Raw genomic sequence first — 25,396 nt, forward strand, 5'->3', positions numbered from 1 at the left:
AGGCAGAGATTTCAATGAAATCCTCAAACCATTACTAGATAACAGCAATCAATCAACAAGGAAAAAAAACGGAAAATCACTACAGGTTGCTTCATGCTTTCATGGAGGAACATAACCTGCATTGAGGTTACAACACCCCTCAAAAAGGGTATATAGCTTTTAGTCTAACGCTCATGACACATACTCGAGATTGGATATGTTGCCATTATCCGGTAAAATTGTGGAGAATTATAGGACAGGGATGATCGAGAATATACTTTTATCTGATCATGCAGCGGTAGAAATGCACTTGGCCCTACACTTCGAAACTAAAAGAACATATGCATAGAAAGTGAACACTTTAATACTAAATGACAGATTTGGTTGAGAAGATGGTTTCGGCAGCTGATCATTTTGTAGAGAACCATACAGAGGAACTGGACGCTACAATAGTTTGGGAGGCTTTCAAATGTACGAGAGGCCTGATATGCTTTTTTACTTGCTGCTTAAAGACCACACACATTGGATCTAGATAAGAGATAAAAGGTTTAATGGAGGAAGTGACCAGGCATCCGAAACCCGAGAAGATTAAGGAGCTAGAGAAACTAAAAAGAGAACTTAACAAGAAAATGACAGAACGAGCAGAACAGTTTATATCGATTGAAAGGTACATAATATTAAAAAGGCAAGAAATGTGACAGATGGCTAGCATACCACTTGAAAAACTAGAAGTGGACAGGGCAATAAAATCAATTGCAACACCAGAAGGAACAGTTACTTTCAATCCAACCGAGATCAATGAAGTCTTGTGTCAAATTTAGAGGTGCCTAGACTGTCACTGTTTGAGAGGGAAAAACTAGAGGGTGATTTATCAATTGAAGAACTGAAAGTTTCTATTACACGCCTGAACACTGGGAAATCTCTGGGCCCTGATGGGCTACCAGCCGAATTTTATAAGATCATGCCTAACTCGATTATTGAAGGACATGTTTGTGTCATCAATAAAAGAGGGTACTTTACCTCAAACACAACATGCTACAATCAAACTGATAAAAAAGGAAGGGCCATATACTACCATCAAACTATCGACCAATCAGTCTGCTAAATACGGATAATAAAATATTGTCCAAAACATTGGCTAGAAAGTTATAGGGATTAATGCCAAAGTTAGTACATGAAAACCAAACCGATTTCATAAAGGGAAGACACGCTTCTAATAAGATGCAAAGGCTTCTACAAACAATATCACAGGCAGAGGGTAACCTAGATTATCTATCCATACTATCTTTAGATGCCGAAAAAGCCTTCGATCGGATGAATTGGTCATTCATATGTTGTGTTGGAAAGAATGGGCTTAGGTGGAAACTTTACATCATGAGTTAAGTTACTATATTCTAGACCAACTGCAGATATAGGTTCACATGGATTAAAATATGGAAGGTTTGAGCTAGGGCAGGGCACTAGGCAGGGATGTTCCTTGTCCCCCTCTCCTATTTGTCATTGCGCTCGAGCCTCTAGCGATTGCTATTAGACAAGGAGGTATAAACGGATTACGCTATGGAGGAGTTGTACAGAAATTATGTCTCTATCCTGACTATTTATTGCTAGTTAAAAATATGGAGGGTTCATTGCCAGCTTTGATGACGATCATTTCAAAATTCAGTAAATGTTCAGGATACAAAACTGGACAAAATCTGAGGTGCTTCTGTGGACTTTGACCTGTGATAAAAATTGGGTTACAGCGCTTGGATTTAGATGGTGCGCAAATAGAAAACAATATTTAGGAGTCTGGATGGCCCCCAACATAGAAGGAATAGTTCAAGGAAATATGAAAGAAGCATGGGTTTAAAACATAACTTAGAAAGGTGAAAAATGCTAAATCTCATTATGAGGGAAAATTAATGCACTGAAAATGAACACAACACCAAAAATTACATATGTCCTGAGTATGTTGCCTATGAAAGTTGGTAAAAAATACTGGAAAGAAATAGACTGACTTCTGCAAAACTATCTGGGAAAATAAACCACCTAGGTTGAAACTGTTGGAAGTTAGTTGCCACTAGGGAAAGGTGGTTTAGGAGTACCACATTTTTATGACTATCATTTGGCATTCATGGCGCGATTTCATATTCCATTTCTGGAGAAAGAGCCGAACAATTAGGCCAATGCAGAGGCTTCACTTTTAGGACCACTGACGCCCAGGGCAATTTTGACGACTAGATCAAGACCAGGAGAAAAAAAATAACCCAACAAATTTATTTAAGGGATTCATGGAAGGTATTAAATTTGTTGGAGGAAAATACGTTCAAAAATAGACTCCTCTATATGGAATAACCCCCAAATTGTAGAAAAATTAAAATCTACTTTTTTTGGAAGGACTGGTTTTTGGCAGGAATCAAATGGATCAGGGATCTGTGAAAGGATGGGAAATGGCTCACAGCTAAGGAAGTGTAGGACAGATGGGAAATTCAGAATTTCAATCCAATCGAATATAGGAGATTTAAAAAAACATTTGAGAAGAGGAGCATAGATTTTGTAGCCATGTCATCTAGTAAGAAGCCAGGAGGAGGAGGTTTGGCAAGTCGATACTATAAATTAATAGTGTTTAGCTCTAAAGGCAATGAGGCTCTGATGGACTATTGGAGTAAGACTGCAATGTGAAATTACACTTGAGCAATTGGGGAATATGTGTAGGAATATTAGCCTGTCTTCAGTCTGGGGAACGATCACAACAAATAAAAATTATGAATAGAGTATATTGGACACCTGAAAGATTGCATAGGAGAGGCTGATGGATGAGGATGTGTGTTGGGGTTGCATCCATAGGAGAAGAACATTAGGACATATGCTATGGGAGTGTGTGCGGGTGAGAGGCTTTTGTAGAGATATGTGGAATTTTGAGGAATGTGTAGGATCAAGAACTGAACTAGGACTTCAAAACCCTGATTCTAAGAAATGTGGCACTAGAGGACTTGAATATTTCTCAACGTAAATGGTTAAGGGGGAGCCTCAATTGCAAAGAAATTAATTTTGAGAGGCTGGAGATCATGATTGTCACTGGGAAAAGAGGAATGTCGGATGAAACGCTAAAACTAGCTGAAGTGGAGAGCGAGAGTGATTTACGGTCATGAAAGAAAGCAAATGATATTTAGGAAGATTTGGGAGAAATTCTTGGATTTGTTTCGGCCCTGCTTTATAAAAAAAACCCTGAGGTGGGGGGTGGGAGGGAGAAGCAAATATTTCAAGTGTGATTTTAAAGTTAGTTATAAGAGATGTAATTGCAAATTGTTTTTATTGCTTGTTTTTAATGTTTGGTTAGACAGTATTACAATTAATTGTTGATATTATCTTGCTTGTTATAAAATGAAAAAAAAGAAATGAATCATCCCAAATTTCCTCTCATTGTCAACTTATCATTTTAGAGCTTTTTTCAGCACCATGAAAAATTGAAGATTGAACCTTCTACTAGTCTATCAGTTATCAGATGGTACACTGAGGTACATATGTTTTAGATGTTCATACGCTCCTTCATCTCTTCCTTTAACTTGGACATACATCTACTGCCTTGGTTTCTTGTCCTGGAGGCCTGAAGACTACCCATAATGCTCATACCTATCTTATAGAATGGTACATCGATCATAGGCAACAGTTGCAGGGGCATTGGTGTTCTTGTCACATCATCAGGTGGGATCTTCTGGCATATGGGGATGAAAGTGAAACACTACTTGATGTAGGCATAAAGCCTGAGCCAATAGTATTGATTCAATACATTGTTATGCGTTTCCTCGAGGCCCAGGTAATTCACTGTAAGGTTTGAGTGGGCCAGCTCCATCACCGCTTTCTGGAAGGCCTTGGGACCAGTAGTCTTATAGTGATTGATCCCATTTCCCATTCGATTTACATTAACTCTACATAGGAGTCCCTGTAACTTTATAAAATGTGGGGTTGTCAGATTTGAGCTTTCCTTCTTCCGAAACTAAGGCTTTCTGGGCCTGCTCCAACTATCTGGACTAGTAGATGAGACTCAGCAAATTCGAGGGATGTTGGACCTGGTAACTTAATCAGGGTCTGTTTTTTTCTTGAGCCTCAGTCATTTCTCCAAACTCAGCATCAGTATTGTCTAGATTAGCTATCTCCATCTCTGGGACTTTGATTTTATTGCATATCAGCTGTGCAATTGGTTGGCTGGGCTTGATAATGTATTTTTTCCCACGGGTTGAAGTGGACAACCTTGACTTTTCCCCAATAGTCTCCATCTAATACTCATGCTCCAATGTCTAGCAAGAGTTTGTGTGCTAGACTGGACAATTGTCCGATACATACCAGCCAGGACTTCCAAACAGAGCAGTCGTCCAGGGCCTTCCCTCTTGGTTGGACTAGCACCTCCTCATCCCTGTATGTCATTCAGTGGATCTAGGAGTAGCCCTCAGAGAGTTAGGCTGTCTTAGTGATCCAAACTCTTCTCAACATTCCTGTGAGCAGTGGGTAGCCTCTATATTGGGGCCTTTGTGATCCAACCACTTATCACAAATTATTTTAACAACTCCAGTGTTAGTTCAAGGATTTGCATTGCAGGTCACATACTACATACACAGGTTTGGCAGATTGTGGGCAGGTCCGACAAGGGATTCCCTGTCTGGGTCCTAAACCTGTCGTGGGCTCCCCCTCCCTAGCCTAGGCTTCCTTAACCCTCCTGCAAGGTGTGATGAAAATTGTCTATGCTATCCTAGTCTGGTGGCGATAGCCTAAAGGTCAGGGCCTGGTCTGTGTTACTCCCTGCAATACGGATTGCCCCACACCAGAATCAATGATCAAGATGGTGCCTATTCTCAAACAATCTCCATCTCTCTATCCTGTTTCCTTTGCCTGCTCTATCCCTGATCTAGTCCCTCCTTTGGCCTCTACCCTGTTCCCCCCCCCCATTGCTCCTACTAATACTCCTTCTAAACCTTCCTGCTTCCAACTTCCTCTCTTCTCCCCCTCCCTCCATTCTCCTTACACTCTCCCTCCTACTAATCTCTCCTATCTCCAGCTCTGCCCCCTCTCTCCTTTCCTGCGTCTGATCTTCATGCACTCCTCTCCTCCGAGTACTACCCCACCTACTCTCTAACCCTCCTCCACTACACCTACATCCTCTCATTCCACTTCACCTCTTTCATTCACTCTTGCTCTTTTCACTCATCTTCCACTAACTTCCTTCACCTCCCCTACTCTCTCTCCTGTTTCACATAACCCTGCTTCTATCACTATATCATACTTTCTCAAACCACCCCTAAGACTCAGAATTGATGCCACACTTTCATAGGCAGTAACTTCCATGGTGTTATTGGCATTTACCGGGTGGTTTGCCTTTTATCTGTCCTGGCCCTCTGATGTTCAAGGCGGTAATCTGGTGACCTGGATGTCCTGACCGGTGGAAGGCTCTTTGTTGGTGTTTTTATCCCTCTACTCGGTGCAAACAAATGCATCCATGTCGGCTTCTGGATCTTGTGGTTTTGTAAGAAGCAAAAGAGAATTTTGGCTAGAAAAACATCTGAAATAATTGCGTGATGGACAGTGATACCAACATTTTCAAGCAAAGCGAACTCCGAGGGGTTCATGGACTGGGGCCCACACAACACCCTCACTCCCACTCTAGGGTAGGTTCGGCTCCGGCATGCACCCTGACTGCCTACCCCAGGTTGGGAGGGGCCCCTGTGCCCCCTGACAGTGTCAAGCTCCTGACCTAGGCACATTATTTACCAATAATGCTGGAAAGTGTCATTATCACAAAGTGGAAATAAGGTGCTGTAAATAGAGTGTTGTACACGTTGTTTTGAAATGGATTCCTGTGGGTTGGATTGTTTCATTCAGTTCTTGCTTTTGATTTTTATGTTGGAACTTGTTTTACTTAATTTCCATTTGTCCCAGGATGCATATAAAGGAAGAATAGCCAGGATACCCAGACATGATGTAGGGCACCTTGAAAGATTTGCTTGTCATTCGTATGTGACTGTTCGGGGGAATAAAATGGAGAAACATTTTCGTCCAAAACAAATATGCTGCAGATTTACTTTGGCTTCAGAGAAAATACTTAATCCATGCATGCTTCATACATTAACTGTCATGTACAAATGAGTGGAGTTGTGTCCTATCAAAGGAAAAAATATTCAGTACCCGTAGATTTTAGTTGGTTTTTGGGTCCATTTGGATATGCATGGGTTTCCTTTTCTGTCAACCCTTTACGTAATTGTGCTGTATAGTTAAGGAAGCAGTGTTGATAGGGCACACAATCTTTAATTTGCAGATCTGTGTTATATTTGGCCCTGGAAAATACAGACATGGGGGTGTTGTGTAACAACCCTTCAGTTTATGTCTTGTGTGTGTGCATTCTTCTAAGCCACGTGTATTCATGCCGCCCACACCCCAAAAACACATTTACTGGTTTTCTGTTTACCTCTTCCTTAACTCTTGGGTGCAGTGGCTGAGCCACAAAGAGGAGATTAGCTGCGTCACATTTGTCCCTCCTTCCCATTCCAACGTTCACCCTACCCCCGCCCCTTTCTGAACCTGGTTACAAAAACATATATGCACACATACTTGCTGGAGACCCCACCATGAACTGACGGTTGCCATAGAAGGCACTGCTTGCTGCAGGTCACGGATTGCTAGGAAACGAATTTCAGATCCCAGCAGGGCCATCACTTACTTTACTACTTCTGCCACCAGTCCAGATGTGCCAGGCTTCCTGAATTGTTTGTTATATGTGCAAATGTCCCAAGTAAAATGTAGTCATGTGAAAAAGTAGTCGGCAAAATAGTTTGGTAAAATATCATTCGGTACAAGTAATGCAAAATGTGGAAATGTTGCCAGTAATAAGGTAGCCAGAAAAGCTATTTTTAAATGCACAAAAGGTATAGGGCTATAACCCAAATAATGATCCAAACCTAATAAAACATCCACAAATTCTAATCCTAACTTTTCCCTAAATCTAATTACAACCCTTATTCTCCCCTGAACCCTTACCTAACACTAACCCTTGTAGTGCACTCAAGCATTTTATCTGCACGTTGAGTCACTACAAAACACCAAATAAATGGAAAATGAACAGTAAGTCTAACTCCAACCCCATCACCAGCTCGCCACTTGCCCTATCCCAAATCGTTGTTCAAATCCTAACCGTAGCCTCATCCTAACCGCAACTAACAGTTACCCTAATGCTTACTCCTAACCCTTAGGTTTATCCTACTCCTTTTCCAACATCACCAGCCCTCTACAATCTCCCTATCCCTTTAACACTTACCCAAACCATTACTTTTAGCCCTAGCCTTAGCATAATCCCTACCCTAACCCTGACCCTGACACTAATCTCCCCTATCGGCCAACCAAACCCCAGCATCACCAGCCCTCCCACAGCCACCCTGACCCTAAGCCTTGCCCTAAATCCAACCAAAATAGTTACTCTATCCCTCACCCCTATCCTTACCCTACCCACATCCTAACGCTACACCAGGCAATCACAAGACCACTAAACCCTCCTCAACCCTAACAATTAACCTGGCAGAACCTCCTTTTTGGATACTTTCAGCTGCATTTTTTGTACTTGTTTTTACATGATGACTTTCACTGCAAAAGTATTTTGACCAACATGATTTAACAGACTACAATTTTGTGGGCAACATTTTCACTGGATAATGAATTCTGCTGCCCCAAAAGGAGAGAAGTCCGATTGCCACATGGACGAAAACATCTGCATTAATGGGTGTTTCAAATTGTGTGCATTATGTGTATGTGTGTGAGCAAGAATGTAAATGTGTGCATGTCTTTGACTACGTAAGATTGGGATTGCTACCATATACTGTGAGCACAGTGACGAATCGCAGGATCCAGTCACTTCACCCTAGGGGGGAGCCTTTCCTTGGGAGGTTAGGGAGATGAGCCTGCCACGCAATATTCTCCATAGGGGTGGTGACAAGCAGGACCTCACAAGGAGAGACTCCCCTCCTGGGCTCAAGGACTCCCGATCCGAAGAGGAACTCACTGCCCCCTCTCTCTCTGAAGTCTTAAGATCAAACCTGATGACAGAAAACCGGAGGAAAACGCATATCTGCTATTTTGATGTGTCACTATATGATAAACACAGACCCGGTATTGAGACGAATCAAGCTACAGAAATACTGAATAAGTACCTACTAGATACTGGGACAAAGAAGCCCAAATGAGTCATACAAATTATGGCTCAAACATCAAAAACGACTATCAAGAGAACAGCATCATAAAAGAAGGAGAAGCAAGAGAGCCTGAGAGAGAAATCCATCAATTTCAAAACAGCTGAGTCAAGGAAGCTGGAAACCTGTCGGTAATGCTGCTTTGCATGTCGGCAAGCAACCATGAGGAAAAGCTGTCCGATACAGGCCACAAAGAAGGCAGACTAACGTGAGTCTGTTGAGGCGAACAAACACTGACGGACGTTCAAGGATGGGTGGCAGAATGCAGCCAGCACAGTGAAGTGCCCGAGTTGCATGGCATCAGCAATAGACAAGTGGGAGACTATTCACTGGTGGAGAGTCCCAGAGAGTGGGCACAAGGAAGCAGTGGCCAGAAGGGGGAGGAAGAGGAAACCATTACCTGAGCAGAGACCACACTGGAGAAGAAACACTGATGCACCTACAGAAAAGGAGAAATAGAAGGCAGTGCCATCCTGACAAGACAGCGCGGGAGAGAAAAGGTCGACCTGGTGATGCGATCACATTACATTGCAGGTAACAGGGAGAGCTGGAGACCCGGGAAAAGGTATAACAATTTTCATAATCCTATTTCTTTCAATACGACATCCGAATATAACAATTGGGCTCTCCTATTTGTCCTAGTGAAGTGTCCAATACTACGAAGAGTGAAAACCCAGTCATTGACAGGCCTTACACCTTTGGTGTTCTCAAAGATGTTGGAGGGAAGAGGTAAGGCCTGTCTCTCCAAGAAGCCACCCAATCTTTTGGGAACACCAGGGGACGAATGGGCTCCCAGAAGAGCGCAGGTCCAATTGATGGAGGACACCAAAGGGATGGGCGAAAAACATCTGAGCAAGAGAAATAGTTCTAGTGGAGCTGTTATGGAGGCATCCAAAGAACAGAGGTATCCACTGACTGAGGTAAGTCTTCAAACAGCCAATACAGACCAAAGATTAGGTTGTAGGGCCAGTAAGTCTTAATCCGGGTAAGCAGATAGAAAGGGATGGAAACATCACCCAAGGGAAAATGCTGGAAGAACTGAGATGAGTAGGAACTCGCAGGAGGCGAGACTCATCCCAGTGAAGGAGCAAATACAAAGAATAATACGAATCCCCTTGGTAATCAGCCTACTCATCTCAGTGAAGAGCCAGATACAAAGAAGTGGGATTGGTCACTGGGCATAGCACACAGATCCCAATTAGGAAGCAAATAGAAGACTAACAAGCAATAAAAGAAAACTTGCACAACTAGCAGAGTTAATATCAGAAGGAGAAAGACTGTCAACCACTGAGACGAACCAAGTAAAAGAATATTTAGGTACATGAGTGCCTAGAGAGGAACTTAAGAAACCAAGGGGAAATAAAGGTATGGAGGGGGAACTCCCCTACAAGAACTGAATGAACTAATACAAGAAATAGCCAAGCGCTATTTGAAGATTAAATATTGATAAGGACTTGCTGGAAGCAATCCCAGGAGAAGGGATTCATTCTTTTGGACTTTATTCAGGATAAGTGGCAGGGTCAGAGTAGACTAGTTTTGGATAGACGTTTACTTTGGACATTAGAATGGACGACAAGCACCCTATTTTAGTTGTGTTAGGTAGGGAAACCCTTAGAATAGGGAAAGTCGGGCCTTTTCTTAGTATTTACAATAAACACATCTTGAAATGACAAATTATTCCCTTTCTTCTGACCTACTAGAACAGGCATCACAAATATGTTGTGAAATTCTCCCATAAACTAGTGGCCGTCTATTGGTTTCTCATATATTGTCCTACTGAGATCGTAAGCCTTGCTGCAAGATTGCTGGTAAAATGCTGGCAATACTGTTGTGCCCATATTATCGTTTCTGGCAGAGACTGCCAGAAATACCGTCGTATCACATGTGCACGGGCACGCACACAACCCCTTTTCAGAAACGATAATACTGGCACCACAGCATTACCTTTGAACACAGCAAATCGGTATTACCGACGGAAATGTGCCGGTAACAGTGAAACCGGCACCCAAACTGCCAGAGTCAATGGTCCCAGAATTACCAGTGTGATAAATACCATCACTGACGGAACTGAGAGCTTGTTTGCGGCCAGCTTAAAAAAACTCAAGCCACTCAATCTCCCACTTTCTGTTGCCATCCAATGCCAGAGGACCAACATGTCTAAAGGCCAGAAGAGAGGTGTACCTCAAGTTCTGAGGCAGACCTCACTAAATTAGTAGAAAATGTAGTCCAGCACGCTGATGAGCTATTTGGGAATGACCACCACAAGACCAGCACCAAGCAGAAGTCAGCCACATGGCCGGTGGTTGTACCCAGCAACGGGTATGTCCCCTGTACACCGAGTGACTACCACAAGCGGGGGAAAAGACCTGCGGCTGAGAGTATGCAAGATGATCGCCACCAACAGGAGGGAATTCTCAGCTATGGGAGGAGGGACATTGGCACCCCTCACCCTCATGCCCTGGGAAAAAAAGCTGCAGCTCCATCTTGCACATGGTGGGTGTTGGAATGGCTGAGGCAGGAGCCGGGACCCAAGACAATTATGGTAAATAAAAAAGAACATGTGAATGCGACCACTGCCCACGTCAGTACTCACGTACCAATGATCAGGGTGCCAGGCAGGGATGTCATTTAGGGGTCCTGGGCTATGGCCAGCCCCATGTGGCGCTTTGCTTCTGGAGTGGCTGGCTTTCTTTTTCAGGCCTCTTAAAAAATAATTATTAAAGAAAAGAACAGGGGTTCCACCAGTCTAACACTTTCAGCAGTGACCCTAAATAAGAAAGAACGGGAATACAAAAATTGTCTCGAATTCTATACAATTGCTAGACTCATTAAAGGGGTATTTCAGGCTCACTTCAGGGAGTCGCTAATTTAGTCTGTTACCTCACCTCAGCCTTTCATCCTTCTGAGGTAGCGATAAATGAGTACCAACAGAGGTTGGCTGATATTCTTGTATATTTGTTCTACAGAAAGCACTTAAGCGTAAGTGCTATATAATAGCACATCATTTGGCCGTGGACGTCTGCTTGCATTCACAGTATTTTGGTAATATGGACCTATATACACTGATCTTTACGATAATTATGGCGATCCATTCTTGTATGAAATATATATCCAATTATAGTGATATTGTAACCATACTTTTTCGCAGTGTACTTGGGAACAATGCTATGTGATGCCACTTCCTGTTTAGTCAAATTGTAAAAGGTTGTGTTCCATTGCTTCCTGTGATGTCACTTCGGGGTGGGGTCAAATGACATCAATTCCTGTGATGTCATAAGAGGTCAAGGGCCATGTGATGTCACTTCCGCTACCCCTGGCATTTTGATGAAATAACATCTGTCGCCAGGAGGCTGTTCAAATCGAAATCCGACTGGATGTGCTGCCCCGGTCCGACTTGAACCCAATGATAGTCTCTTCAATAGAGGGCTACCTTTCTCGTCAGACACCTTTGCCAGCCGTAGAATAAAACGTGTACCACTGTAATTCAAGCAAAAAAGCAAGATACCAGCGCACGCCAAGCTGAGGAAGAAAGATAGAACTGTGTTATTACGGGAAGAACCAACATGGAGAGAACTAATACAAACAAATGAAACAACTCAGCACTAACCTTAATGGTGTCCTGGTCCCCAACTCCAGGTGTGTGCAGAAAGATTCTTGGAATGTGAGATGAAATCGGATTGGACAGGGGAAAAGGCTGACCGAGGGATGGGTAGTTAGTTGGTTCGTAGGACCTACCCCCGGACAGAACGAGGACGCACTACCGATGAAAAGGGTATGGGTAGTTAGTTGGTTCGTAGGACCTACCCCCGGACAGAACAAGGACGCACTACCGATGAAAAGGGTAACAAGTGATGGAGCAGTGGATAGCATCCAATAGTCCATAAGCCAATGTAGATCCAAGGCAGGCAATGTCAAAGTCACAATTTAATCTGGTGATTCTCAAAAGAAAAATGTTTTTTTTTTAAACTTTACAGACAAAGGATGTTTTCTGACACTCACGATAGAAAGCAAACAAGGGATTAGAAGAAGGCAGCCCGTGATACGTTCCGAGGTCAGGAATATCAAGAGCAGGAAGGAGAACAGGATTTACAGAAAAGGCAGTCCGTAATGAGTTACGTGTTTTGGGTGTCAAAAAACTGACAACAAGCAAGGGATTAACAAGGCAGTCCGTAATGCATTGTGGCCTGAGGGTTGAAAGGCTGATAACAGGCAAGGATTAACAAGGCAGTCTGTAAGCGATCCGAAGACAAGAAGGAACAGCAGAGAACAGAACAAGCAGCAGAGTTAGATGTTGGCATACCAACTACAATCAGAAGCAACGCAGAGTAGCAAGGCAGGATTTAAATGATTCAGAGAGGGCGATCACATGCTCACGTCTTTCCGTGTCATTACCAAGGTGAACGCTAGGATGATCAGCGTTGACCATTGTCCGCGTGCCTGTGTTGCAAAAGCACCATGGCAACTGCCAGGGATGTCGACAAAACTAGTGTTTACCAAACATTTTAGTCTGAGAGTGTGGTAGTCCTACGCATCCATCGTGACAGTCCATTAACATGCATCTCCAGGCAGTGTGGCCAACACATGTCTGACACAGCAAATGCCCTGATCAGAGATATGCACGGGTAGAAGTAGCCATGCACAATCACCATAGCCAATATGTATAGCCTATGCATGGACACGCAATGAGTGCCGATGTGTGCCAAGGAAGGACAGGACAAGTATCTTAAGCCCACCGCACACAACCACAAGTTACCTTGCCAGACCAACAGTCAATGTGTACACCCACCACCCGCATGTACATGCACACATCATAGCCAACACACCGTAGAAAACGCTTAGCAAGAGCAGAACTGTCACATGAGTGAGATGCAAGGATGAAGACTGATACCATGCTCATGTCTCCCAAACAGGAACGCAGTCTTCCGACAGTGATGCGGTCGGACCATTAAATGGGCGAGCTGCAGCACGTACACCAGCCAAGGGCACAAGATCCACCAGCATGTCCAGGCAGGAGGTCAGGGCTTGTGCACAGCACTAGCAGCCCCACCAACACCAGATGCTGCAGCCCCACCAACCTCACCATCAACATCATCCCCTGCCACAGCACAGTTGCCAGCATCACCACCAACCGCAGCAAGTGGCACAGCAGCTGTGTATTCATCACCTGACATTGCCTCACCTGTCTCCAGTCGCCCTACTGTCCCTTTCTTGCCCAGCGCACATGCCCGAGCACAACAGCCACCAGGCCAATGTGGCATGGCAACATCCGATGAGGTTGATGACTAACCACTACCCATGCCCAACATCTGTGCCATGGATGCAGAACTACGTACGATGGAGTACCACCGTGGGGGAAATGTCTGCAATTGCCCGGCAGCAGGTTCATGAGTTTAGGCTGCTGCATAAAAGCATCCAGGCCAGCAGCCGTGGGAGTGCAAGAGCACATGCTCGTACCACGGCTGCCCTTCTCATCATGGCCCAAAGAGTCTGCTAGGGCTATGAGGCGATGTCAGCAATGTCAGTCTCTCACACACTGAACGCAGTTGACACTCTAGCAGTTGCCAGGCCAGAGATCTGACCCAACCCACATTCATCACTACCACCGGGAGTTTGCAGCAGGGCAGCACACAGCGCTGTTCCCAGCACCTATTGTACGTAACTGGGTCAGCCAAGAGCCCTGTGCCGAAGAGGTGGAGCAAGTGACACTTGGCCTGATATTTAGACTCACTTGGTGCATATGGGGTGTTGTTGGGGGGGAGGCATGGGAGAATGGGGAGCAGGGGGCACAGGGTGTTGAAGCATGCACGTTTGTATTCAATACATAATTGTCACTAACTGCAATGAGTGGATATTACTTTTTTGTATAGGGGAAGGGTATGTGAGAAACCCGAGGGCATCCTCATATCTATTCCCCTTGGATCCTCTGCATAGGTGGCCAGGGAAAGGCCATCGCTTTTGGATCGTGATCCTGGGGGTGGTGAAGCGAGGGACAATTACCTGGGTGGAGGGTTTGAGGGTTTGGGAATGAGATTTTATTAGGTGAGACATGTTATTCAGCCTTTCCCTTCCAGAGGTAATTATGGGAGTTTGTATGTAGTGTGTGCATAAAATGCAGTAAGGTGCAAAGGAAGTGCAGAGTGAAAGGGGTACTGAGAAAAAGTTCTCTATGAGTACTTGCTGGGCCTTGAGTCCATCCCTGGACTCACTGCACACAGTGCACAGGTGCATGTGACCAACTGGCATGGTGGCATCATTGTTATCCTCTGGGGGATGAGTGACCCGACCTTGGAGCAGGGCAATGTTGCGCCGGGTGCAACTGTTGTGCAACATTGCAAAGGCCAGTACAATGTTCCCCACCTTGTCTTGCCTGTACATGAGTCCACCCCGAGATCAGTGTAGGCATCGGAATCGGCCTTAAGGAGGCCAAAGGCCAATTCAACTGTTACCCTGGTCCTGACGTGCGCCCGGTTGTATGCATGTTCCTGTGGTGTCTGGTGATCCCTCAGAGTGGTCAAGAGCCACGGAAGCAGTGGGTATCCAGTGTCACCTACAAGGGGTGTAGAACACAGGTGTCATGTCAGTTGATGGGCAGTGGGACTGCCGGTGACAGTGGCATGTAAGTGGATAGTCTGCATGCATCTCCCTTTTTACACTGTACTACTGTTTCACATTCCCGTTCTTGCATGCGTATTGCACTGCTCGGGGGGTTTGGGGGGTTCCGTCCGACATGCTGCATGGCCAACACTCATTTTATTTAAGGCATCTGAGAGGGAGACATGCAATGGTGGGATGGTGTGGGCCTGTGAAATGCTGACATGCATGGTTCCTGATGGCAGTCAGGGTCACAATTGCAGGTGGTCTGTTGGTCTGCTGGTCGTGATGGATTGTGTCACTTCTGGTGTACAGAGTGCATGCCAGCTCAGGTGGCAGGGCAGTGTGCATAAGTGGTTGTTAGGCAGTGTACAATTCCTTTCATGGGGGAGTGAAAAGGTGCCTCATCCCATGTCCTCACCATGTGCAAGATTGTGGTTTCTGGGCACTGCACCTGATCTTCGCCCCACCCCCAGGGTTCAAGTCAACTGTGTGTGGGCTAGGGCAACCTGTTCCAGCCATGTACTTGTCATTGTATCACTGGACTGTGTCTCTGCATGTGTGTGTTCCTCTGCCTTGCCCTCAGTTGCTATTAATACATGTCAACGGCAGGCTTGCCCATGGACCTTTGGGGGTGACCCAGGACATACGTGGTATGTCCATGTATACCTACTCACTGCCATTGCATGGGAGGGGAATATTGCATTCTGGTACCTGTAGTGTGTTTTAATGTCCGGTTGAGGTTTCAATGGCTGTGTCAGTGACTACTGCATTTCTAGTCATGATCCACCCCTGTGTGTTGTGGCCTGTCAATTCGGGGGGTGTACTAGTGGATTCTGCAAGTGCAGGGTGCCTTCTTTACTTGCATTTGTGGCATTGTTAACACCCCCCAATTCCACTAACTCAGGCTGCGAGGTAGTAGTGGTTGCCAACATCCAGATCCTTTCTCTGTGACGCGCCATGTACACAGGCAGGGTGCTGTTGCACAGGACCACAGAGTCATGTGTTGATCCTGGGAACTGTGCACAGAAGTGCGTAATGGACAGGCCAGCATCACAGGTAACCTGAACGCTTCCGGTTCCTGGTGGCTTCCTCTGAGGCATGGGGGTCAGCTCCACATGCGTACAATCCAGTGCAGTCAACACATTGGACATGCCTACAATGGCGTGGAGGACCTTAGTGGCACTGATCTGTGCCAAGGTGGTGGGGAGGGTGATGTGTTCGGCCACCTGGTGTAGCCAGCAAGTGCACCATATTTCTGGAGAATACAGGCTGTGATTTGCCTTACAGCTGGCTCACGGTGCTGGAATCTGCCAGAGGGCAGAAGGTGCAGCAGCAACACCAGCTTTACCAGCGGTGGTATGGCTGTCCTGGTGCTGATCCTGCTTTCTATGTCCTCTTGGATGGGGGTCAGGAGTTCCCTGATGGTGGCCCTCGCAAGGCGTTAGTTGTTGACGATTTGGGCATATGTGTAGATCCATGATGTGGACCTTGTGCGTGGGATCACCACACCCCTCCTTCGCCTCACCACCCACCTGCATGGCCATCTGCTGCAACCTCCACCTCCTTCTGTCCCTGGCATCCTTTCACCATTGCAGATACTGCAGCAGTATGTCTGCATGGGGCAGCTCCAGTTCCATTGTCGCAGCAAGAAGTGGCAGCATGGTTGTGTTGATAAGTGTGTTTGGGGAAGGTGTGGCCCCTTTCCGCTCTACCTCTGTACATTGGGTGCACCTGGCTGGATTGGGTGCAACTCTGGCCTGTTTACCCTCGCATGTGTCCAGTTACCGGCTGCTCTGCCGGCTTGCTTGTGTTGCCGGTATATTTGTGACGGTAATACAGGAAAATGCTGACTCAATTGGACAGTGATACTGTTCCAGTAATTCCAGAGCAGGAGTCTGAGCCTTCCAGTATTCCATTGGTGGTATTATAGCTATTCACATCTCCAGTGCCAGTACTACCAGCAACAGTGTTTCAGCCTACTTAAGATTTCCCAGTACTTTAGAAGTGCTGGTATACGGATTTACCAGCCATTTTAACATTTACCGGCAAACTTGTAATGATGCCCAGTAAATTGTACAGCTTTAGCCAATTTTTCTCAAAAATTGTGTGGCAAAATGACCTTTCAACCCATTCGTTTTAAGGAATTCTTACAGAGGAATTACCCCAAACTCCCTTACATTGTGCAAGGCTGCCTTGCCGTGCATGGTTGTTTGTGCTAATTCAGAGGAAATCCCAATGCCTCTCCACTAGAAATGTCACCCACCATCAGCCTTGAATCACTTGGTAAATCAGCGCACCCTCCGCAGCCCCTGCACATCTCCCGACACCAAAAGCTGTCGCTTCCACTGTATGGATAAGGTCAACAATGTGAACTCTGTACATCCTAGGACAGGGCCGCTCGTAGAATGAGCAAGTGAAGTTCACCCTTTACTCTTCCCGCAATGGTAACGGGAACGGAGGGTTGATGCCGAAAGACCTTCATACATCCTGTGTAAGGGCTGACAATAAGTTTGCACATACCCTTTCACACGCACAACATTACATTGCGTCACCCATGCTAAATCTTCCTGACCACTGCAGTTATCAATGGGTTCACATGGCATAGCCTTGCCGTGGGCTTCACACTGCTTCACACTTTCTCACATTCTCATTGCTTCGTCCCTCGTTCATCACCACATGCGTTTTCAATAATCCATTCATCCATATTACACTTGTACATTTATCTGTCAATATATCCTCAAACTTTCCCTCACTCATCCACTTTTCAAAATCTATCCTTCTTGCACCATGTCTTTACACTTTCATCTATCCTCACTCATTCATTCATAAATCCTTACATTCATAGTCATTCGTCCTCCCTTCCTGTGACCTCTCCACTCTGCCTGCTTTCCCCTCGACATGTTCACCATCGCTCCACGTTTGTGTGTGCATAAACTCAGAAAAGGTTTCGCCATACAACAGACAAACCTATTGACTTTTGTCAATGCATGTTTTACACTGCATCCTAATGATCTAAAAACTTTGATTATAAAACTGACGCACTTGCAAGCATTGTTTTGCTTAGAGAACCGGAATTAGAGGCTGAAATATTAACTACCCTATTGAACAGAGTCTTGATTGGGGCATCTATACCTAGCACATGGAAGAAAGCTATATATATATATCCCTGTATACAAGCAAAAGGCCAGGGAAGATCCTATGAATTATAGGTTGTCTTTTGGTCTAGACGCTAGCTATATAGGTAATTTGAAATGGCTTGATGTACTGAAGGCAAAAATCTGGCAACGCATATTGGGACTAGCACAGAGTGTTCCGATAGAAGCAATGATATTAGAACTGGGGATTATGTCCTTAGCTGCCAAATTTCTCCTTAGACGCAGAATTTTACATATCAAAGCCATTAAGAAACGATGGCGTCCATTGCTTAGTATATTGGGTGAAACCATGTCCCAAAACAAACTGAACAATCTAAGTGAATTCGAGAAAAAGAATTTAGATTTATTCAGGTAATGCCACTGGGGCCCATAGTTAAAGGCCAGAGCATATCGGGGCATTACCTTATGCAGTAATGGGCCACTTGCGAGTGGCTTATTGCCATTAGTAACCCGGCCCGTGATACCAGGACACTAATGGGGGTTTTCTTTCAGCTGCAGCAGACTGGAAAACAGTTTTCTCATTCCGTGGCGGCCATAGTAAACAAAGAAAATGGCCGCCATGGTAGGTTGAAGAGACTGCATGTCCCTTCTCCCTTTCCATGGTGGACTGAACAAAAAAATAACAAGCAAACACTTCGAGGGACAAATCAAGAAAATTGACTGGGTGCCAGAATGGGAAGATGAACATGATACGCTTTGTACAATGTTTACGAAATAAATGCGTCTATGTGATTGGTCTAGGAATCATGAACATGTTAGAAAGTTAAAAACCTTTACTGAATATAAAAAAGATACACATGTACATTTATGCGCCGCCAGAAATATCTAGAGATGTCCCCTCTCCTCGGCTTAGGAGGTTTATACTTCTGATGTGCCTAAAACCGCCTACATTCTCAGTTATAGGCCCTGGATCGGGAGTATAGCATAAGGACGTGCCAGTTGTGCACATCTTTTCATGTTTTGACCTACTGGCATAGTTTGGAGAATACGCAAAGAAGCTATTTGCAGAAGTTTTTTATAACCCAGACTGGATAAAATGCAATAAACTTTGGCAGAGTTGCATTAACAGGCGGGTGCTATCGCTAAACATCGCCTTATTTAAAGTCTGGCAACTTGTGCAACCAAGGCTGACCGTTAAATGACTACCCATGAATAAGCTATGAAAGTACAACTGATGTCTTAAAAGTATGATATTATTCATGCTAGAATGTAATCATTTTGTTATTACTGTGGGGGAACCAGGCGATACAAAACAAAAAGGATGGTAAACCACTTTTAAATGTGTTATATACATCAATTTTACTTCTTTAGTAATTAAGCTTGTATTTTGTATTGGAAATGTTATAGCAATGTAGGATAGGATGCCAGGTAGCAATCTTAATATGGAAATTAATTTGTAATGACATTTTATTGCAATTGTTTAGTAAAATTCTTGCATGTATGAAGTATGTGAAAAGTTCAGATTTGAACTGAAGCACACTAAAAGAATACTATATATGTCGCAGCCATAGATGTACGTTATTTTTGACACGCACTTCTTTATTTACAGCGCGGTGCATTCATTTCTATATTTTATCCTCCTCCAGCCATTTTCCCCGCTTTTTTCGCTTTTTCCTCCTCAGTTTATGTAATTGTAGTGTCCGTGCACTTGTGCAGATATTTTGAACCATACAGTACTTCGTTAATGTTTTAATGACTGGAGTGTATTTAACTTTCTTAGTACACTTGATACTGAGGTGTTTTACACTGTTGTAACATGGCTGCCAGTGATCCACTAAAACACTACCTTCATGTGGATTGGGACACTGTACCATAGAGTACGTTAAGCATTTTTAAAGGAGTCCTTCTGTGTTACTCCCTACCTACGTGAACAAGCGGACAGAATACCGCGAAACGCGTCATCTGTCATCCAGGTTTTCCCTTCTGTTGCACCTTTACAATAAAGATATTTTTCTGCTGCCTGGACCTGCTGTCATGCCTTTTCCTAGTTGAGACTGGATGTCCATTTCTCAGCTGCTCTCGGGAGTGCAACCCGCCGGATTTCGATTGAAAATATATTATATATATATATAGAAATCATTGCTTGTGTCTATTTTAGTGGTATAGCTTCGTTTTGCTGACACAAGTTTCGAAATATGGAGAGGGTACAGTGATAAAAAGGGTAGGCAGAGGGTTGAGGTAAGCATACTAATATAGGGATGGCGAGGGTTGGAGGTACCACCATATTTCGATGGGTTTTTTCGATGGAATTTGATCAGTAAAAATTCCATTGAAAAATCTGTCAGCAAAACGACATAGAACCGTTTTAGCAGCACAATGACTGTCGCTGGACGCATATATGTTGATAACACCGTTATAAATGTTTTCACTGTTGTTCCAGATGGGCTGTAATGTTGTGGCTCTGTTCAACAAGAGTTAGCATCGAGATAGCCTGGCTCTGACATGTTCTGTCAGCTGCAAGTCTTTTTTTGCGAGTGTCTAGGTGCCTTTTTCATTAATTATTTTGGCTTGTTTGCTTAGAAGCGTAATGGTCATTTCAGGCAATCTCCTGATTCGCCTCTAATAGCCAACACGACTATCTTTGAAGTCCATGCAGTGCCTAGCACAGTCAATGTGGCTTTTTGAGAAGATTAAAGGGTCATGCGTAGCTACTGGCTGTGATTTTGCCTGGAGAGAAAGTGATAATGTTCCTTACTAAATGAAAGTGCTGTTATGATCGTTTGAAACAGGCCTCTGTCAAGGGACCCTCTGGCCGTGTGTCCTCCCCCGTCACTCAACCGTCCACTCCTAGGAACAAAGAGCCCATCCTTCCCGAGAGTACCTTACAACAGGAGTTGGTATCACACTAGAACAAACTCAAAAATATATTCTGTACTTGTAAACCGTTACTGCGACCAATTGGATTCTGCCCTGTAGAAGTACAAGGATGAGTAGGGGCTAAAATGCCCATTCAGCCCTCATCCTGCTACAAAACAAGAACTAACACAATCAAAGATAAAACATACACAGTAAGGTGCGAAAATGTGATTCAGTAGCCACCCAAACAGCAAAACATAACAGTCCAAAATACAGTGAATGTCCAATGAAGGTTCCAAAAAAAAATAGATATGCTTTAATAAAACACCACCTGCAAAATAACTGAATAGAAAAATACTACACAAAACCCACCCCTGAGGAAAGAACAGAGAATAAGCAAAGATAAAACAGTGCAGCACTCAGGGTAATGAATCAGGAGTGTAAGGTACATGAGAACCGCAATGTTCTTGTAAAAAGAAATGTTTTTTGAAGATATGAAGGGTTTTAGTGACCTAACCATTCTTTTGGGCCCAAACTGGACCAACAAAGCAGTTAAGAGTTAAAAGCACCTTCTTCGGTTGCTTGGCGGTTCAAGCCAGCTTTCAAGCTGTTGGGCAAGAGGGTCGAACCAGGTCCGAGGGCAGTGCATTGTAGTTGATCCAAGCGTAGATTGGTGTCAAGCTTTGTCGAATAGGTGACTTCAAGAGGTTGTAAACTGCACCCAAACAATGGAGGTCAAATGTTTACTGGGGTCGGTTCAAAGTCAAATAAAGACAGGTGTACCTGCTGGTTAGGATCGATGAGTGACACTCCAGGAGTTTGTGTCGAGTCCGGTATGGGTTTGAAGCAGTGACTTATATTCCAGTATGCAGTTTGATGTAGAGCTGGATCGAATTGTTTGGTAAGAGACAGAAGCAAGTCGAGTGATATCCCTGCAGTTCAGTCGAGAGCTAGCAAGGAGCAGTCAATTCGAGTCAGGCACGTGATGGGGTTCAGGGAGATTGTAGGCAGCATTGAGGTGGTTTGATCAGGGCAAGCACATTGAATTGAAGAGTTCAAGTGCAGCAGCTCTGTGGTTTCAGGCATGGAGCAGGCGTCAAGCCGGTTCGAGCCAGAAGTACATGGCAGTTCAAATTGGTGCTTGATTAGTGCAGGTCATGAGGGCCAGCAGTGTTGGTTCAACCATACAGGTTGGTGACTGGATGCAGAGGTTTGAGCAGTTCAAGAAAGTGTTCGAAGATCGCTGTTTGAAGGAATGCCCCAGGGCTGGCCAACTGTTGATAGAAATCAACAACAAAGGTGCTAGCAGTTCACTGGTGGTCCGAAAGCTGTGGCTGCAGCAAGGATCTTCTGGTTTGAGCTAAGGCAATGACACGCTCAGCTACTGTGGTGCAGCCAACTTGTTCAAACACGCTACAAAGCGGTTTGAGATGGTAGATAGCCAAAGGCAACTCCTGATCGCCCTGTAGGTTCAAGGGCATCGAATCAGGCTCGAATAATAGTTCGAAGTAGTTTGACTGGAGTATACAAGATTCCCGGCTTGTTTGGTCCTCTGTGAGTCCCAATCCAAGTGTTCATGGATACGTTTAACGTTTGGTCCTGCTTCTCATTCTCACAAAAATTAGGAGGCTGGCCCAGAACAGTAGGAGTCCTACAACGCAGTGAAGGTCCTAGGTAATATTGTGGCTGGCAGAGAGGCAGGTCTTGACCCAAAAGCAGGTCACCCCCTCTATGGTCCTGGGGATGCTGAGAGGACAGAAGGCACTCAGTCCTCACCTCACTAGCGGAATACTTTGAAGAGATCAAGTCTCCCAGCAGGGTTCCAATGAGGTACAAAAGAGGATTTAAGCGGATTTCATAGAAGTGGTAGGAGACTTTTAAAAGGAAGAAATCGGCAGGTAATTGGACTAAATGTATCCCCCCTTAGTGGTCCAATCCCTGTTCTTGAAAGAAGTGGACTTTGCCCTTCTGACATCACACCTAAAGTGTTTTGTTCTAGAGGATGTGGATGGTAAAGTAAGGAGAGAGAGAGAGCACTGGTGCAAGAGCACCCCCTTCTAATCTAACCCATTCCCCGTCCCAGTAGGATCAAAAGTCCTTTTAAATGCCACACCTGTTGTGATGCCAAGGCTTTTGTGAATGGGCGTGTCTTTTGGTTCCTGTACCCAGGCCAGTTTCCTGTGGCTGTCTTCTTGTGAAGAGCCTTACCTACCGTTACAAAGGAATAAAGAGCAGAAATCCCCGAGGCTAGAGTCCAGCCAGCAGTGGAAAGGTCCAGCCCGTCTCGAGAATACACAGCCGAGCATGGGCTCACAGAGCTGGCAGACATACGATATGAAATTGCTGTGGTTATAATAATTCTGCCACCAGGTGGTAGACTCATAATTATAGGGTTTTGGAACAAGGGTGCATATCTAAAATGCAGCCCTGCGCTACAGAGACGAGACTGTCACTGCAGCTGTCCAATGGATACCTGTGACACTTGAATCTGCTCTGGCCCACTGATAGGGCAGGTGCTGCAGGATACTAATGAAGCAGGACACAGGTACACACTATGCTTTTTGTATGGAGTTTATGAAAAGGGAATCTGATCAGCAGATTTCCCTACCTGGAATTACCTGCAGCATGTTATTAAAAAAGCTAAGGCTTGTACACCCTTACCAAATAGCGATCCATCACAGTTACATAAACAGCCGAAAGCAACAGCAGGTCCACTCACATCAGATGATTACTGTAGGTTATCAAGCGACTGAGTTGGCTGAGTAGACAGTACTTTCGAAAAAATCCTCCAACCATTAGGGAATCCATCTACAGCAACTATCACCCAAAGCAGTCTTCTCGTGAAGGGTCTCCAGACGGCTGCGTCTCTGCGTCTCTGGCACACATACGCAGTGAAACAAGACAACGTCTTCGTCCTCAGGAACCAACCACCACCAAGTAGGAGAGCGGTCCTACCTTCTGTACAGATAGCTTTTCCCAGGATGGTCACCGTCCCCTCTTTTAGCCAGGGAATGCTACCAGGGATTAGGATAAGGGCCAGGATACAGGTCAATCATCTCCTCTTGAGTTGGCATGCCACGTAGAGGGGCTCCAGATAGACTAAGAGGCCAACCAAGACAAATGGCCAATGCTCGGTTTCTTCTCTCCTGGAACAAACATTGCATTACAAACACATGGGGTAGCTTCCACTGGAAAGAAAGTGCCCAGTGCTGTAAACTAGGAAATGCATTAAAATTCTCCTTCTCAATAAATATTGGCCGATTACATGGAAATTTTGCTTGATTAATAAACTACGGCAATCTCTGGTCAATAACCGCAGACATGCACTCCAGTCCCCCATTTTTATTTTCTTCATCTTGGACCGACTTCTTCCCCTACTGAAAACAAATAACCACAGCATCCCACCGCCACCGTAGTTGGTTCTGCACAAAATTACTGTGGGGTAAGTGAAACAAGTGAATTTCACCAATTGTTTGCCTGTGTCACATCTGGACAGGACAATGCCGCATCTAGATAGTAATGTGGAGATATTCACGCGCCACATCCAAAAAATGTGGAAATTATCATGCATCACATCTAGAGAGCGTGGGCATATAACCCACTAACCCAATGCTAAAATCTCTGCATACCTAACTCGCATGAAACACACAACCATCTTCTCACTCAGCAAACTGCACGCACCACACAACAAACACAAATCACGCCAACAGCACATGAGCTCTCACATCGATCTGATATTCACACCAAAGCTCAGTGCACAGTGAAAACTGAACTGAAGCTGCCAACATTACCACTTTTCTCACTTTCCTATTCCCTCTTCACACACTAGCACTAACCCACCCAGTCTTATTTGCAGATTCGTCTGAGCACCTGGGGACCAATTCCGTTGGTGACAGTGCACAGTACAAATACCTTTATCAACTAATACCGCCACCACAAAAATCCTAAAATATTCACGTGTGCATCAAGCAGCGACATGAATTTTTAAAATTCCATTTATTTCCACCAGGTTTAGGCATAAGAATACTGGGATTTTTACTAATATGGTGGGAAAGCAGCAACAAAACAAAAAAACTATCGGACGGCAGATTTCCCACTAAATCCCCCCATCTGTTTGTGTATTTGGGGGGAGGAGGACTTACAGCCAGCTCTCGACCTAACTCTTCTGTGCTCCAGCATTCAGAGTACATACACAAACACGCATTGGCAATGCCAACAGTTTGGGCTTTTGTGTATGCACGGGAAATGGCACTACTGTAGTGGTATAAACTGACATCAATGGTAGCAGGTGCAAAATGGTGCAAGAACCTGAGCATACAATAGCAGGTGCTCGTTTTGAGCAGGACTTAAGTGAAGGACATGCATAGTGTTTATAAATCGACTGATTTAACCAGCCACTGGAAAGCTCCACTCTCGCTTTTTTATATGTATATCGATCAAAAAAAATCTTTACAAACATATAACATACAGAATTGCATTATTTCAAAACAGATTGATACCAATACAATAAACATTATCTAAAGCAGCAAAATCGCATCATACATTAAAACATATTTTAATAACTACAGTAAAAAAAAGACAAAAGGCATAGCCATAACATGTCTCACTGTTCTGGCTACTTATTACATGTACCCAACATATCATTTACAGTACACTATTTAACTG

At 44.5% G+C, this 25,396-nt stretch overlaps 1 long non-coding RNA gene across 2 annotated transcripts in view; it reads right to left on the minus strand.

The window, feature by feature from the left end:
* The window catches only part of LOC138472296 (uncharacterized), a 335,114-nt gene that overhangs the window by 283,687 nt on the left and 26,031 nt on the right, over nt 1-25,396 (minus strand). The gene's annotated exons all lie outside the window — the stretch shown is intronic.

This window comes from Ambystoma mexicanum, chromosome 8 (assembly GCF_040938575.1).
Source record: "Ambystoma mexicanum isolate Mex_15411 chromosome 8, UKY_AmexF1_1, whole genome shotgun sequence".
Taxonomy (NCBI): domain Eukaryota; kingdom Metazoa; phylum Chordata; class Amphibia; order Caudata; family Ambystomatidae; genus Ambystoma; species Ambystoma mexicanum.